The sequence below is a fragment of the Cimex lectularius genome, unplaced genomic scaffold (genome assembly GCF_000648675.2).
Source record: "Cimex lectularius strain Harlan isolate CLEC.00 unplaced genomic scaffold, Clec_2.1 scaffold17, whole genome shotgun sequence".
Lineage (NCBI taxonomy): Eukaryota > Metazoa > Arthropoda > Insecta > Hemiptera > Cimicidae > Cimex > Cimex lectularius.
In genome coordinates this window covers 1,872,321-1,887,909 of record NW_019392640.1, presented here as the reverse complement: position 1 = coordinate 1,887,909, position 15,589 = coordinate 1,872,321, and positions in this window count along the sequence as shown.

The window sequence follows — 15,589 nt, the reverse complement described above, 5'->3', positions numbered from 1 at the left end:
TGAGTTCACCGACGCGCAAACAGATACCCAACATCACCTGGGAAACTTTTATTATCTGTTTTTAGTACAATTTTGTTATCTTCTCTCCTTCATTATCCACCGCTTTCCTTACTTCAAAATCATATGTTATAAATTGAAATACCATCCCTTCTCTCACAAATACCAACCCGGGGAGCTGGTACTTGGTAAACTGGAGATCTTTATCAAAACGAAAGGGTAAGCGTCATCGTCCAAACGACGAGTTATCACTGCGTGGGCCTCAAAAAGAATCTTCAGAAGCTGTTGTCTTTCAAAGTTCAGTATCTAGACCACCGGGACATTGAAACTGGTGTTATCCTAGTTGTCCTTTTGGTTATCCTGGTTTACCATTGCACGCTGTCTAGATCTTTATAACGCGTTTCGCCTTCTACACAACTTTACTGGTGGGCCAGGGTTATAAGCAGGTCTAGGAAACAACACTACGAAGTGAAATGTTGAAACGCGTCTGACAGAAAAAACACATCGAAAATAGGCAGACTGAAATGAGTGAATACGACGAACGACTATTAGCTATCACTCCGCAGATCTCAAAAATATCATCAATTGCTATTGGCTTGGTTAAGTGTGAACCACCAGGACATAGAAACAGATAGTAGTTGTTTATTCACTTTATCCTAGTCAACCATTCCATGCTGCTTTGGTATATATGACGTGTTTCTCCTTCTACACAACTTTTCTGATGAGACAGGGATATAAGCAGGTCGTAGTAACGCGTCTGTCATACCAAAACAAGAAGGATATGCTAACCAAAATGACCGGCAACGACCAAACTATTGGTCCATCATCCCGAAGATCTCGAGAAGAGATAAAATCTTTAAGAGTACTAAATTATTGTAAGAGAAACATATTATTTTATCTAGATAGTACAAGTTAATTTAGTGACTGGGGTTATGTAATGATTCTGAGAACTGCGGATGACCTTAGAGCTGTTTATAGCAGTGACTGATGCTTGCCACGTCTACTGTCGGGTCAGTGATGTGTTCGAGGCTCTAACAAGGCCCTGATAAAGCTCAGAAAAAAGCCATTATGTTGTGACTGGCATTTGCAGCTTGCGCCTTTAGTATTGAGATCTCGTCGGAGTAGATCTCGTAGGACTTTAGTATTGAAAGTCGGAAAAATTATTGAAGCAAGGGTGTCACTTAGTAAGAAGCTTTAGTTAAGTAGGGAATCGAAATCATCACGGTGGGAACTTTTCATATAAAGGTTGTTTTTTCGCTAAATTTTGGGAAATATTGCTTGCTGGTTCTGAATCACTAGAAAGGCGGAATAGCAAAGCTGAATGACGCCGGGAAAAATCAGTTGTCAGTTTTGTAATGTTTTATTTCTTAAGGAGGCAGTTGGCAAATCCTGTGAATGAGGGTTTAAATGTTCGTAAATTTCTTATGAGACCGGCGAGGCAAAAGGACGGTCACGGCTGGAACGGTCCAGTTCCGGATTAAAGATCTTACAGCGTTTACAACGAAGTGGAAGCAGAGAATTTGCTAATAAAGCCGGCCACGGTCTAATTGCTCTTCGGTAACAGGACAGAGCAGGATTTCCATAAAAGTTTCAACCGGGCGGATATCGAGAGCCGGGAAAATGCGTTTGCTGGTCGGTAGATCCAATTATTCACACCACGCCGACTTTTCACCGTGTGAGCGAGCGTACACTCATCAATTTTGCAAAAGGGATCCGTGAAAATAAAATGAAAAAACAAATGAAAATAAAAAATTGAAAAGTTAATGGACATGCAATTCAACTAGGGCATCACATACATTGCTATAAAGTGCGAAGTGCCTACATTTGAACGGCCATTAACTGTCAAAGGGAAAAAGTACTTTCGAAATTTATTGAACTTCCAACTTCTCTATGGTGTTTTAATGTGTGTCCCTCAACCCGAACAGATAAACTGCCGGGTAGTTCAAACACACATTCAAGCTCCAGAGGACAAATGTTCTGCGTCGCGAAATACTTCACAAACGGTTTTCAAAAGCCTGACCTGACCTTGCATGAGCCAAGATATAACTGGTCTAACTTCTCCCTGCATGAAGATAATGAAGAAGTGGTTCATTGAGTAACCCATTGGGTCCTATGATACCCAAAGAAGCCACCCTTTGGATTCCGATGAACCTTTCCTGCATAGTTATTCAACATTTTCATTACGGTTCAATCCTGACCTCCAGGCCAGAGATAAATTTATTTCCATCTTAGATTAGGGCAGTGCTTTGACCGTTACTTAGCCCTCACAATAGTTGGCTTCTAGGTAGTTGATCTTGCCTTCTTGCGTGAACAAAGATGCACCTGACTTAAGTTCTCCCTGGATGAAGGGCTATGCTGAGGTGGAAAATGAAGTAAAATCATCTAATTGCAATAGGTGTAGTTTTCCTGACTGTGATTGCAAAGATACAATCCTCCTTACTCAAAAACCCGTCTGCCCTGTGACACAGCCCTGAGGCAATTTGTTTTCCGGTACTAGTCCCCTCAGAACATTTAAATCTCGTGATCTCACCTTGGGTAGGCTTTTAGCGCAGCGTGGTTACCTTCTTCCGTTTTATACCTAGCAGATTCCTTCTCCAAAGTTAAGTGCAATAAGTTGAAACACCAGTTACCTAGGAATCATAGGCATGCCTAATATAGCATTCTTTTAATGCGCCTCTTAAGTTCTGATTGTTTGGCGTCTTTAATATAGCTTATAGAAGCTTGTCGTAGCATGAACTTTGGTGCATCTGATTTAGTTCTCCCTGGATCCCCCCTTTATCCCTTTATCCGTAGGGGGTAAATGAAGTAACGTCATGTAACTGCAGTCGGCGTAGCTCTCATGAGTACTGTGATATTCTTGAAAAAATTTCCTCTATATTCTTTACCATTTCCCTTTAGTCTCCTCATTACATTTCTAGTCTTCTACATTATATCTAAGTGTAACAGGCATGCCCTATATCACAACCTTTTGATGCTGATGACTGGCTTCTTCTTTCTCCCTGTTGCACGAATGTTGTAATATGAGCTCAATTGCTGCAAATTTAGATTCTGAAAGGATGCTCTTTCTGATACCATATTGTAGTATTTCTTTGTTAAGTCAGTGCACTAAAAGTCATAGGTGCCTAGTGTTGCATCCTTTTATTTCTTCTCTATGTTTTAGTTATCGGGCGATATGGAGCTTCCTCATTGGAGGCTGAGCCCTGGATAAAGAGTCGAGGTGCTAGGTTTAGTAAAAGTTCCAGTGCTGCAGTAGTTCTAATATCTTCTGTGATGTTGATATACTTTTAGTACCGAGTGCCATACTGTTTGTGATCTTACCTTGACATAGAACTGTGTAATATTGTATGTATTTGTCAGAATTCTTTGACATCCAATGGAGCAACTGTATTGGTCGTTGGACGAAGCAGAATTGAACGGTGGATTAAAATGACATCCCGTCCCGTGGCAAATGTCATCGACGTAGTTTCTCCGATGACTGGATGTCAGGTGGAATGTGTTTCGGTCAATTTTAACGCCAAAATGAGCCAGTGGGGAAGTCGAACACCTTACTGCGACCTCCTGCAGCAAGACAGACGTTGGGTTTTTTTGAAGTGCCCTCTCCGTACCAAATTTGACAATCGATAAAAACGATTATGGGTGGATACCGCTTCTCGTGCGATGTTATGTGGAACAGGGGTAAAAAGCGGATCGGATCTCGACCACCATTGGAATGTGGAAAAAAGTGTGTTCGTTTCCTGGTTCACCTAGTCTCACTGTTTGTCTGGCTTCAACTTTCAGTAGTAAGTTTGTTTATATTTCTGTGAGACGAAGATACTGTGTACTGTTGGTTAAAAGGAGGGGCCCGGCTACTTATGAAACTCTAAAAGTTTCCAAGAGAACATCAACAACAGGAACCCTGGTTTTGTAAACCCGTCGAACTGTGCCCGCATCTCTGTAAAGACAAGCAAAATTTCAGTACGAAACAGATGCTTCTCTTTTATTAAAATATTACGGAGTTTCTATTTAGCGGGTACATTTTTAAAATTTAACAATTAACAACAAAGTCTGGCTGTAAGCAATTTCAAGCAGAGAGCACATGTGCGTGCGGTTTCTCCGTGTCCTTCCGTCACGAGAGGCAGTTAATCGATCATGTTTTAATTATCCTCCACTCGGCATAATACAAACTGTGGTAGAAATATTAAATAATTTCCATCGAGACTTTACAGTCATGGGAAAACCGTAGTTGCCTTTACATCTCGAAGATCTAGCACTCTTATCTCGTCCCAGTTAAGCTCAGAACGAACAACAGGAGACATGCAATTTTCTATTTTTTGCAAGAATTTAGAAAGAAAGAAAACCGACGACACGTCGGATAAAATGACACGAACTTGGGAATATTTCAGAGGACGGCTTTAAAAAAAGTGGACGTCGTATTTTATTATCGTCATTCTGGAATAATTCTACCCCGGGCTGGATCACCCCCGGGAATAACAGGCAACCATCCCTCGTATGCATAATGCCTCCCCCGTTCTTGAGTTTGTCGGTCTCGCATGTTGCCGGGATGCTCTTAAGTACTGAAAAAAAACAAAAACAAAACTTCGGCCTCCCCGACCCGGAGTTCTACGATCTTTCATCACTCCTTCCAACTTGAATAAATATACACAATTTAGTTTGCTGTTTGTAGGGCTAACTTGTAAGTGGCTGAATTCAATTTTCCCAAACTTCGTCTCTTTGGAAAAAAAATTCCTGATACTTTTCGGTGACCTTTATAAAGGCGAGATAAAGCTAAATTTCCAGAAAAGTTGTTTTGAATAATATTTCTTTACAAGGTTGTTTATTTTCTTTAGCAACTAGGAAATAATAATAAAGGTTAATAATAACACAACATTAATAACTTGTTGTTTACCTTTATAAAGTGTTACTTATCGTTTTACCCTTTTTACATTAAAAATTTCTCGGGCAGATGCTTCGGCCTCCGATGGACTTAGCGTCCATTACATTGCCCAAGTCCTGGGTGTGCCGCTCTCTACCATCCACGATGTTCAACATCGTTTTAGGGCCACCGGAAGTCTCGATCGAAGAGGTAGGTACTGGTCGACGGCCAGAGATGATAATTTTATTCCTCATACCGTCCTTGATAGGTGGTCTAACGGTTCATATTGTAAGGGTGAGCTCTAACACAAACATCAGAAGCCTTCCTGAGAGTAGATCTCTAGATGTCTGTACACTCCTGGAGAGGCATCGAGTAGAAAGGCGATTAAATAACTGCTTGGACGATTGAACACGGTGATATTCTCTTAACAGATGAGTGCCGGTTTAGTTTGTTAAAATCAGCCTGTGAGCAGGAGACGTGGAAAACAGTTTCATGAATGCATGAGTCACAAGACGTTTCAAGAAAGTCAGTTAAGCTAGGGGTGGAATGAACGTCCATGCCCATACATAACCGATTATCATACACAATGGATCTTTGCACAAAGGTACATTGAGTTTGATGATGATGGATACTAGGAAGTAGGGGATTTTGTGGACTGCAGACTTCTGATTGATTGTATTTCCTAGCTCCTTTGTTCAGTCCAGTCGATTCGATCCTTCTCTTAAGAAGTAGTAAGTCATCGACTGTCGGTGCTGCAGTTCCATTCCCTGGGTTTTCTTTGTATCCCAGGATTTGTCCCCATTGAGTAGTTGCAAGGGTGACTGTTTTTCCTCCTCGTTGCATAACCTACAAATGGGGTCATCATTGAGTATGCCGATGTTGTGTAGATGTTTTCTCAGATGCCAGTGACCGGTAAATAGTCCTATCATCCATCTGAGTTTAGCTCTCTCTGACTGCAGCAATGAGTTTGCCATCCTTGTGAGGGTTTTTTAATATATATTTACTATGTTTAGCACCTCAGGAGTTGATCAACTTCTTATTTTGCCTTTTTTGGTTCCATTCTGTGATGGTGGATTCTATGTTTGTTTTTGTTATCCCAAGAATAGGTTCGAAGCCTATATATGGTCTTGCAGGTCCTCCTCTGGCCAGTGTATCTGCTTTTTCGTTACCCAAATTCCCTTATTCCCTGGTACCCAAGATACCATCAGGTTGTTGTTGGGTCTTATGAGGATTTTTCTTCCAACGTATCCTCTTTTAAGATTTCCGCGTGCGTTGATGACATGTATTTCAGCTCGAAAGACCTAGGTATACTTTCCCTAATGAGTTAGATTGCTTATGTTTTGGGCATGTACAAAAAACACCTGATCCGGTTCCCTTATTTGTATCTAATGTCCTTCTGAATTCTTCTTCTCCTTTGTCTGTTGAGACTTTACAGACACTGTAAAGGGTGACCGGGATCTTTTCATGTACATACATCCCCTACTTCCTAGTATCCATCATCATCAAACTCAATGTACCTTAGTGCAAAGATCCACTGCCGTGTATAGCCATTGGTCATTTGCCTAGTATTTGTTTGTTCTTCTTTTGGTCAATTGGTGTAACATTTGGTCATATGTTACTTGTTCTTAATTCCAAGTAATACAAATAGGTATTTAACCACGTTTTTTGCCTGCAGCATTTCATTATAGAAGCATAGGCTTTGTATTTCTATGTTCTTTTTTTGGTAAATGCAATTAGTGTAGTTTTTGAGGGATTTGCTTTAAGTTCCAGTTTCGAGCAACTTTTAGTGTTCTGTGGGTGATCTCTTCTAATGCTGAGGCGCTTTTTTTTCTGATATGAATGACAATATCAACTGCATAGCCTTGAGTATAGATTCCGCTTTCATTTAGTTTGCTTATGAGAACGACCATTACCACGTTCCTCAGCAGACGCAGGCGTATTCCTCATTGAGAACATCCTCTCGTCACCAATGCTTCTACTTTTTCGTGTCACTTGGGTCTGCACTCCGCTCGTACAACCTCTGGACTTCCCTACCTAACTGCGCCAAATTTTGTACTTTTTTGTCATTCAAGGGGCCCAAAGCTGGTAGAAAAAATATACTTTCCTTTAAAGAAATTAATAGAAGAAGAAGAAACTAAATTTTATACTGGGGTATAAAATTTAGTATATTTTTCTTCTTCTATTCATTTCTTTAAAGGAATGTATATTTTTTCTTTTTTAAAAATCTCAAGTAAACGACCTAAATACGCCTACTTGCGTTATTAATTGTTTTATCTTATAAATTGCTTTATTTGACCATCAATCGTTACATGTGTGCAGGAAAGAGAATATTTTGCTTGATGATACACCCTGGCAATCAAATACCGGGCCCGTTAATTATTTAACAACATCGATCCTCATATTTACTTTTTCTGGTCGGAATTTAAACATTCACGTGGGCCGTGTGTTAAAACTGAATGTTTGCCGAGAAAGGGGCCGACTGTTTGACCTGCCCACAGGGCAAACACGAAACTCAGTGCTTGCTCATATCAGCGTTTAACGGCTTCATCGCCACAGACGGAACTAGATACGTCCCTATTTATAAAAGGACTGGCTGAATCTGACAATTAAAACAAAGGAATCCACTGGCGTTGAGCCCATGCCAAATTAGCTAAACTCAAACACCTAGAAGGACCCTTTGAACATAAAATACGAGCGGTTTAAATATGATTTTCTTTAATTACCTTTATTAAATTTTATTGTGTGTACTCCAGGAGAAATAAATTGCTGTACTTTAATTATTGGAGCTGTAGGTTGGGAGGTTCGCGTCAAAACCAGTCCAACCAATTTATTGATTTTCGCAGAATATGCACAGTTTAGACGGACATGCTGTTTTAAAAATTAGAAATAAGTCGCAGAATAATTTGACGGACGGTTAGAAAGCCAGAGACGATTAGAGAGCTATCTACAACTGTTCATAGACGATAGCTAGTGACCATGATAAAGCGGCATGTGACTTTCACTCATATCCTTTGTATTTATCAGAAACCAAGTGTATTATTCGTACGGTTATTCTCACTTTACAAGAAATAGAGGAACACAGACAAAAAATAATAATAAAATACGAGAAATAATTACATTGTTCGTACCTTACTGCGATGACCTCACGTATTTCGGACCGTATCGATCATTTTTGATTCGTTTAGTCCCCCTGGGTTTACTCTCTTCGTGCCAAATCGAAATACACAAATATATAAACACTTCATGTAATACAAACATTTATTTTCAATATTTAAACGGTTCCACTTGATGGCAGAATGTCATGAGAGAAGGCTCACTTCATGAACTTTACCCTAATAAATTTATTATTTTGTTTACACAAACGAATTACGTACAAAAACAAAATTTATACAACAATTTCACAAGCTCAGTTGACTTAAAAAATAATATAATAAGATTTTTAGCTTTGTAGTTCCTGATTTTTTTTGCCATCTTGGATTTATGCATTATTTAATCTTAAACTATATTCTCAGATATCGTTCTGCCTGTTTATATTTAATGATTAAAGCCAAAACAATATATCAGATTGTAGAGTGGATTTATAGATCATTCAGAACCAGAAACAACGGGGAAAATTATAATAAATTGACGCGATGGCTAGCCTCAACCTGCTTATCTCCTTGACCTCTGAATATGGCGAAATGTCGAAGCACGACTGACGCACTGAGAGAGATGGAGCAGAGAACACTTTGTCTTAAATGTTTCTAGGGCATACCGAAATGTATGGGTTATGCTGAGCCAGAGAAGGTACCTCAGACTTCGTCAATTAAGTCTTGTTATAACTTTTATAACAAAGTAGGATAAAAGTTTTTGTCCGTTAATTGGATTAGTTGAAAAGAAACTTCATTCCGTAAAAAAAGCTCAATCCATCGAACTTAACTTAGGAACCAACATTAAGGAAATGGACGTGAAAGACCTGTAGATATATAGTTATGGCTTATTACTGGAGGGGCTACCAAACCATCTTTATGCATATTTTTCCATCGTAAAGTTTGGTATGAAATGTGGGTCGAACTGCGTTCGTCAAATTAGGACTCCGTGTATGGGCGGCCATGTGCGAACATCAGTTCAAGGCCTCAATATTGACTTCGACATGCAGAATGTATAAGCGTTGTTGACATGTTTAACAGGCCATTAATGTTAGGCAAAATAGCAAAAACTGACGATGGTGTAATGCTGGAATGTCTGACAACCCAAACAGCGAGACTAGGCGGACCAGATTGATGGGAAACGCCCAAGCTACAGGTTTATCACCCAGCAAACCTCGAGAATTCTCACAAAAAATAACAATAATTCTTAAACTACAGGCTATTTAACAAACTGCCCTAACTGTTTAATAAACTATGCTGTATTTTTCCGTGTGTTTTGATCATTTATGTGTCTATTTGATTGACCAAAATAAAAAAAGGACACTAAGTCCCAATAAGTCCTAGTCGATGAGCGGTGTTGTCTTGAAAAGCCCAAGGCTGTTCTTTTACGATGTAATTACAATTCGTCCCAATCTATTTGATGCCGTCGTTCCTTGTTTCTATTTGAAATTTAATTGCCTCGGCTAATTGGTGCGATAATCTCAATTGATAGCCCTGTTACGACCCGTCGAAAATTGACAGATGTGTATTCCTTGTACGGCATACTTTAAAACATTGGGAGTTTTCTCGGTCACAGCCCCTGGTACATCTTTTATTCAATATTTGTTTAAATAATTCTATTTGAAACGTGTTCGCCTTAACTGGCCACAGACGTACTGCCATAGGTTTGTGGTCAACGGAGATAACCACACGAACGACGCAACTTAAATTGCAGTTTGAAATAAGCGTTAATAATAAAAGTGTACGAAATCCGCAAACTAGCAGTAATGTAATTTTTTTAAAATTTGTATATATTTCTATTCTATCATCATATGTCTCGCACTCTTACAATACTGCATTTTCATTGTAGAAGTGTATATTTTTTGTTTTTTGTCCGATTGCATTTAATTGTTCTTGGAAGGAATCCGGACAATTTAGACTTGGCCGATGAATCTAGAAGCGCAAAGCATCCGCAATTCAGGAGGCAGCATAACAATCCGGCCGGTATGCCATTCTCTTCGACGGGAGCAATTTACCAACATGGAAACTCGTTAACGTATACAATTAGCATTTAAACTAAACCAGAGCCTGATGACTCTTTGTAATAATTTAAACAGTAGTTCCACCGATCTAATCAGCACTCTGGCCATGATTTATAGCTAAGCTGCTGACGACGGATGATAACCGCAGGTATGATTCGACGCGCCACACTATTAGCAAGAGCAACCGACAAAAGAGTCAGTTCTATTCTTCCTAGTTTTGTTTGTGTTTATAAACAATAAAGAACAAACATAAATATTAATAAATTAATAGAAAAGGCTAACCTTTTATAGAAAAGTTGAAACAATAAAGGCCTTTTAACTTTAATGTTTTGATTTTTCAAGGCTAGTAAATCAATTTTCATCGTCCGAAAGTCCTATTGTCTTCTTTGAGGAAAAAGGGAGGGCAAAAGTCTTCTTGGTACCCCAGTTCTGCACTATATTTCTACTTGTGTGTAGAGTGTAAAGTTTGTTTGTTATAGTCATGTCTAGCTGCCCAAGTATTCTGTTCACTTTTGCCGCTTTAGTCATAAGTATTTCACATGTGAGGACTTCGTTCTTTTTTTAACATAAGATACTCCCCATCATCATACTATTGTACATTTTTGGATCAAGTGCGATTTATCTCTCTATCATTTTTTTTGCCTTATGATCTATGCATATTAACCATGGTGACGAATTCTTGTATGTGTGTTCATATTTATATTATTTCATAAGGGCCAGAGGCGACGGTGGGCATCGAACCCACGACCGCGGCGTCTATGAGCCGAGAGTCTCTCACGCTAACCACTCGGCTACCGTGGTCCCCTTCTCTATCATCATACTATTTACATTTTTGGATCTAAGAGCGATTTATCTCCTCTTCATCATACTATTGTACTTTTTTGGATGTAGGAGCGATTTACCTCCCGATCCTCATACTATTGTACATTTTTGGATCTAGGAGAGATTTATCTCCCCATCATCATACTATTTACATTTTTTGGATCTAGGAGCGATTTACCTTTCTATCATCATACTATTGTACTTTTTTGGATGTAGGAGCGATTTACCTCCCCATCATCATACTATTGTACATTTTTGGATCTAGGAGCGATTTACCTTTCTATCATCATACTATTGTACTTTTTTGGATGTAGGAGCGATTTACCTCCCGATCCTCATACTATTGTACATTTTTGGATCTAGGAGAGATTTATCTCCCCATCATCATACTATTTACATTTTTTGGATCTAGGAGCGATTTCTCCCCATCATCATACTATTGTACATTTTTGGATCTAGGAGCCTCCCCATCATCATACTATTGTACATTTTTGGATCTAGGAACGATTTATCTCCCCATCATCATACTATTTACGTTTTTGGATCTAGGAGCGATTTAGCCCCCCATCATCATACTATTGTACATTTTTGGATCTAGGAGCGATCTACCTCCTCATCATCATACTATCGTACATTTTTGGATCTAGGAGCGATTTACCTCCCCATCATCCTACCTATCGTACATTTTTGGATCTAGGAGCGATTTATGTTACTATCAATTTATCTTACTTTCTCGCCCATTGTTTTTATTGTAATTGAAAAATAACAATAATATTGTATTTACTAGAGTCCTAAAAATGATCTGTCATATTTTCGTAATTTTCTGACATATCATGGAAATTGTGGAACTGTTGCCTTGATTATTTGCCACGCTTGCGGTCCTGGGTTCGAGTCCCGGAATAGCACATGGAATTTTACTTTTGAATAATACGAATCAAATGTTGTACAGTTATTTGACCCTTCGACCGGGACCCCAGTAGGCTAAGCCGTTAAGCCGTTCTTTACGACAGGAATTACTTTACTTTTTTTTGGCGAAAATGGGAAAGAAATCATGGAAGATCATCCATGCTCAGCTTGGTATCCCTGATAATGATGTGTTTTTTGAATGTTAATTTATTTGATTCTTTTCTGAAAGTTTATTTTAAACCAGTTCTCAACATGTTTCTTTAGGTCAGAAGGATGACAAAATGAAGATGACGAGAAGTTAAATCGCTTTTAACATACCAAAATAATAAACATATAGTTTTCTAGCCAATCGTTTCTTTATCATCATAAAACAACTAGAAATTGTTTTATCTTCATAGCTATTGTTATTTACGGGATTAAAAGTAAAGTCCAACTTTAAGATATTGTCCGTTCTGTCCCTTTTCTTTGTGGCCTCTTAAGGCTTTCCCTTTCGTCACGTCTTATCTTAACGGTAGTTTTAAAAATTTATGGCCTTTCCTCAGGTGAACCCGGCGAAACAATTCTCATCTCCGTCCGTTCATGTCCGCCCTGGTTGGGGTAATGTGGAAACATAAACATTGCACATTAACGGTCAAATAAATTTCCAGGGTCTAAGGAGAAAAAAAAAAGAAAAAATATAACGTTTAGGTATTCAACCTGACTCTCAGTTTCCCCAACGAGCATAATATTCACCTGGGATTATTAAAAAAAAAAAAAGGATAATTTTTCAAAAAATGAAGTGAAATTCACGGCGATATAATTGCCAGGATGTAATTTGATCATTGGAGCGTACTTTTATAAAATTCTATAGGAGGTTGTTGATTGTAAGGAAATTTTATCTTTTAACCTTAGATACCCTTATCCCTCTACGAACTGTTTTCCTCTCCAACTAGATAAGACCCTACATTAATGATAATCGAATTACCAAATAAAAAATTCATTCACATTCTCTACAAAACCCACATACGTGTTTTAGGGGTGCAGCTGATTAAACAAAATTTCACGTAACTATACTTTTATCAAGCGACACTTCCAAATCAAGATGTATCATACGTTCTGCGTTTGTTTGGGGATAAGGTGCTTGAATTTATGTGGACAGACACCACTCGCAAACTTTGCCGTACGACACGGATTAAGCGTAACCCTAATCTCGGTGAAGATCATCAAACTCACTATCCCCTGGCAGTGTAAAGTACTTCGCACGACTTTATACTGATACTTTAAAGTTTGGCACAGCCAGCTTTTAGCATAAGACTCCTCTGGGATGTGCCACGTCCAAATATAACCGGCTTTCACAAATCGTTAAAACCTCGAGTAATTTGAAATGCGCTACAATCATGACTCAACAATTTAGTAATTTTTAATTACTAGTTTTACATCTGGAAATTACATACATTGATTCGAAATGCCAATAATTCGTACAAGAATCGTTTCGCAAACCAAAAGTGAAGATCCATTATAAAATTTACATGTATGTTCTACCCCATGGGACTTTCTCTCGTATAAATCCTGGAATAAATAATACAGAAAATGGCCTAAATGTAATTTTTGGTCGGTCTATGCACCCAGCTGTAAAAAAATTATATCGAATTTTTTCAACGAACATTTTTGGTCAGCTTATCCTCGCTTTTTTGGTCAGTTTGTTCTCTCTGTTTTGGTCTTTTTGGCCTCACTATTTTTGTGGGTCGACCGACATTTTTTCTACACTGAAATAGAAAGTGCAACATTGCTGTTTTGGTCTGTCAACGATCTGTTTTGATCAACTTATCCTCGTTGTTTTGGCCAGTAAACGTTTACTTTTGGTCAGCCTATACACCGTACAATAAGCATATCGTCCTTTTTTTGCTTCAACGAACATTTTTGACCAACTTATTTTCGCTGTTTTGGTCAGCTATTTCTCGCTGCTTTAGTCTGTTTGTCCTTACTGTTTTTATCATCCAAATTTTGAAAAATCCCAAGTTGTCCGTCGTTGAAATATTTTATTTATTTTGTCTATTACATGGCGTTTCGGGCTTACAGCCCATCATCAGCACCTAAACATGGAAAACCTGATGGTACAATTGCCATCCAGAGATACACACATAAGTATTTTACAATTTTTTTAATAAAAATAAATATACCTGGACTATGCCATAGATACATATATATTTCCATCACATTTTGAGGGGGATGTCGTCAAAATGGTATATGTTCTTACTGTTTTTGTAAGTCGACCAACATTTTTAGTTGGCCTATCCACACTGAAATAGAAAATGCATCATTGATGATTTGGTCTGTCAGCGATTTGTTTTGGTTAACTTATCTTCGTTGTTTTTGTTCAGAAAACGTTCAGTTTTTATTTGGTCGTTACGTGATTATTTTTGGTCGGTTTATCCTCCTGAAATAAAAAATGCATACCATTATTGTTTTGACCTGCCAACGATTGTTTTCGGTCGTTCTGTGTACTGTAGGTTTCAAAAAAACATTTTCTTTATCGTGCCAACGTTTCGATCTTTATTGAGATCATCTTCAGGGCTCAAAGTGTTTGTCTTCTGTGTAATTGTGCCATTCTTGCGTGTCGTAGCACTCTCAACATGACATGCATGAATGGCACATTTACATAGAAGACAAACACTTTGAGCCCTGAAGATGATCTCAATAAAGATCGAAACGTTGGCACGATAAAGAAAATGTTTTTCTGAAACCTACATCACAACAGACCGCATCTCACGATTTCTGAATAATTATAATAGTAAATATGGATATTTAGTGTATTAATATTATATGCTTACTTTCTTCGAGCTATCGAGTATTAACGTTATTATTAACAATAAATGGAATAACAATTGAAGGAAGTTTAAAAAGAAAGCGTTGGGTTCTGAGACTAAATCTGTGTTTTTGGTCAGCAAATCCAATAAATAAATTGGACGTGCGACAGTTTTGATCTGCCCATGCTTCCTGTTTTTTACTGTCAATAATCTTTGGGTGAAAAAAAATTGACTACGTAGTTCAAATTTTAGCAAATTCTTCAACAGATCTCTAATTATTTTCTATAATTTTATTAGGTAGTATATGTAAATATGAATTTTTACAATTGTATTAGATACAATTTTAGAAAGAATATTGACAGTATACAGATGACGAAGAAGAGAACCCAATAAGGGTGGAAACTTTTTAGATGCACTTTCTCATCATTTGGAATTTTATTTCTGTTTACACCGAATCAAAAATTTCTCAATGGCGTTGAAAATGCAAATTCATAAACAGTAGATGTCCATTTATTTTCTGTATGTAGTATTACAATTCTAAATATGAATATTTAGGATTTTATTTCTATTTAAACCAAAATATAGAGTTTTACTGTCATTATAAATAATGTCAGTGTGTTTACATCTGTCAACGATCACTTTTTCTGCCTGTTTTTGCTGTTTTTGGTCTTGGAACGATCATTTTTGGTTCATTTGTCCTCGATGATTTGTCCTTTCATCGTTTCAACAATAAAACTTCTACCGACAGTACAAAGTTTAAAGTTAAGTAAATCCATAAGTAGAAAGGCTGCTTTACTATTTTCATTATATAGTATAATGGTAATGTTTTTGGTCCTTGAACGATCATTTTTGGTTCATTTGTCCTCGCTGATTTGTCCTTTCATCGTTTCAACAATAAAACTTCTACAGACAGTACAAAGTTTAAAGTTAAGTAAATCCATAAGTAGAAAGGCTGCTTTACTATTTTCATTATATAGTATAATGGTAAATTTTTATTATTTTATTTATGTTTAGTTTTAAATTAAAATATAAGGTTATAAAGCTATTATAAATAATAAATGTAATAAATATAGGTGG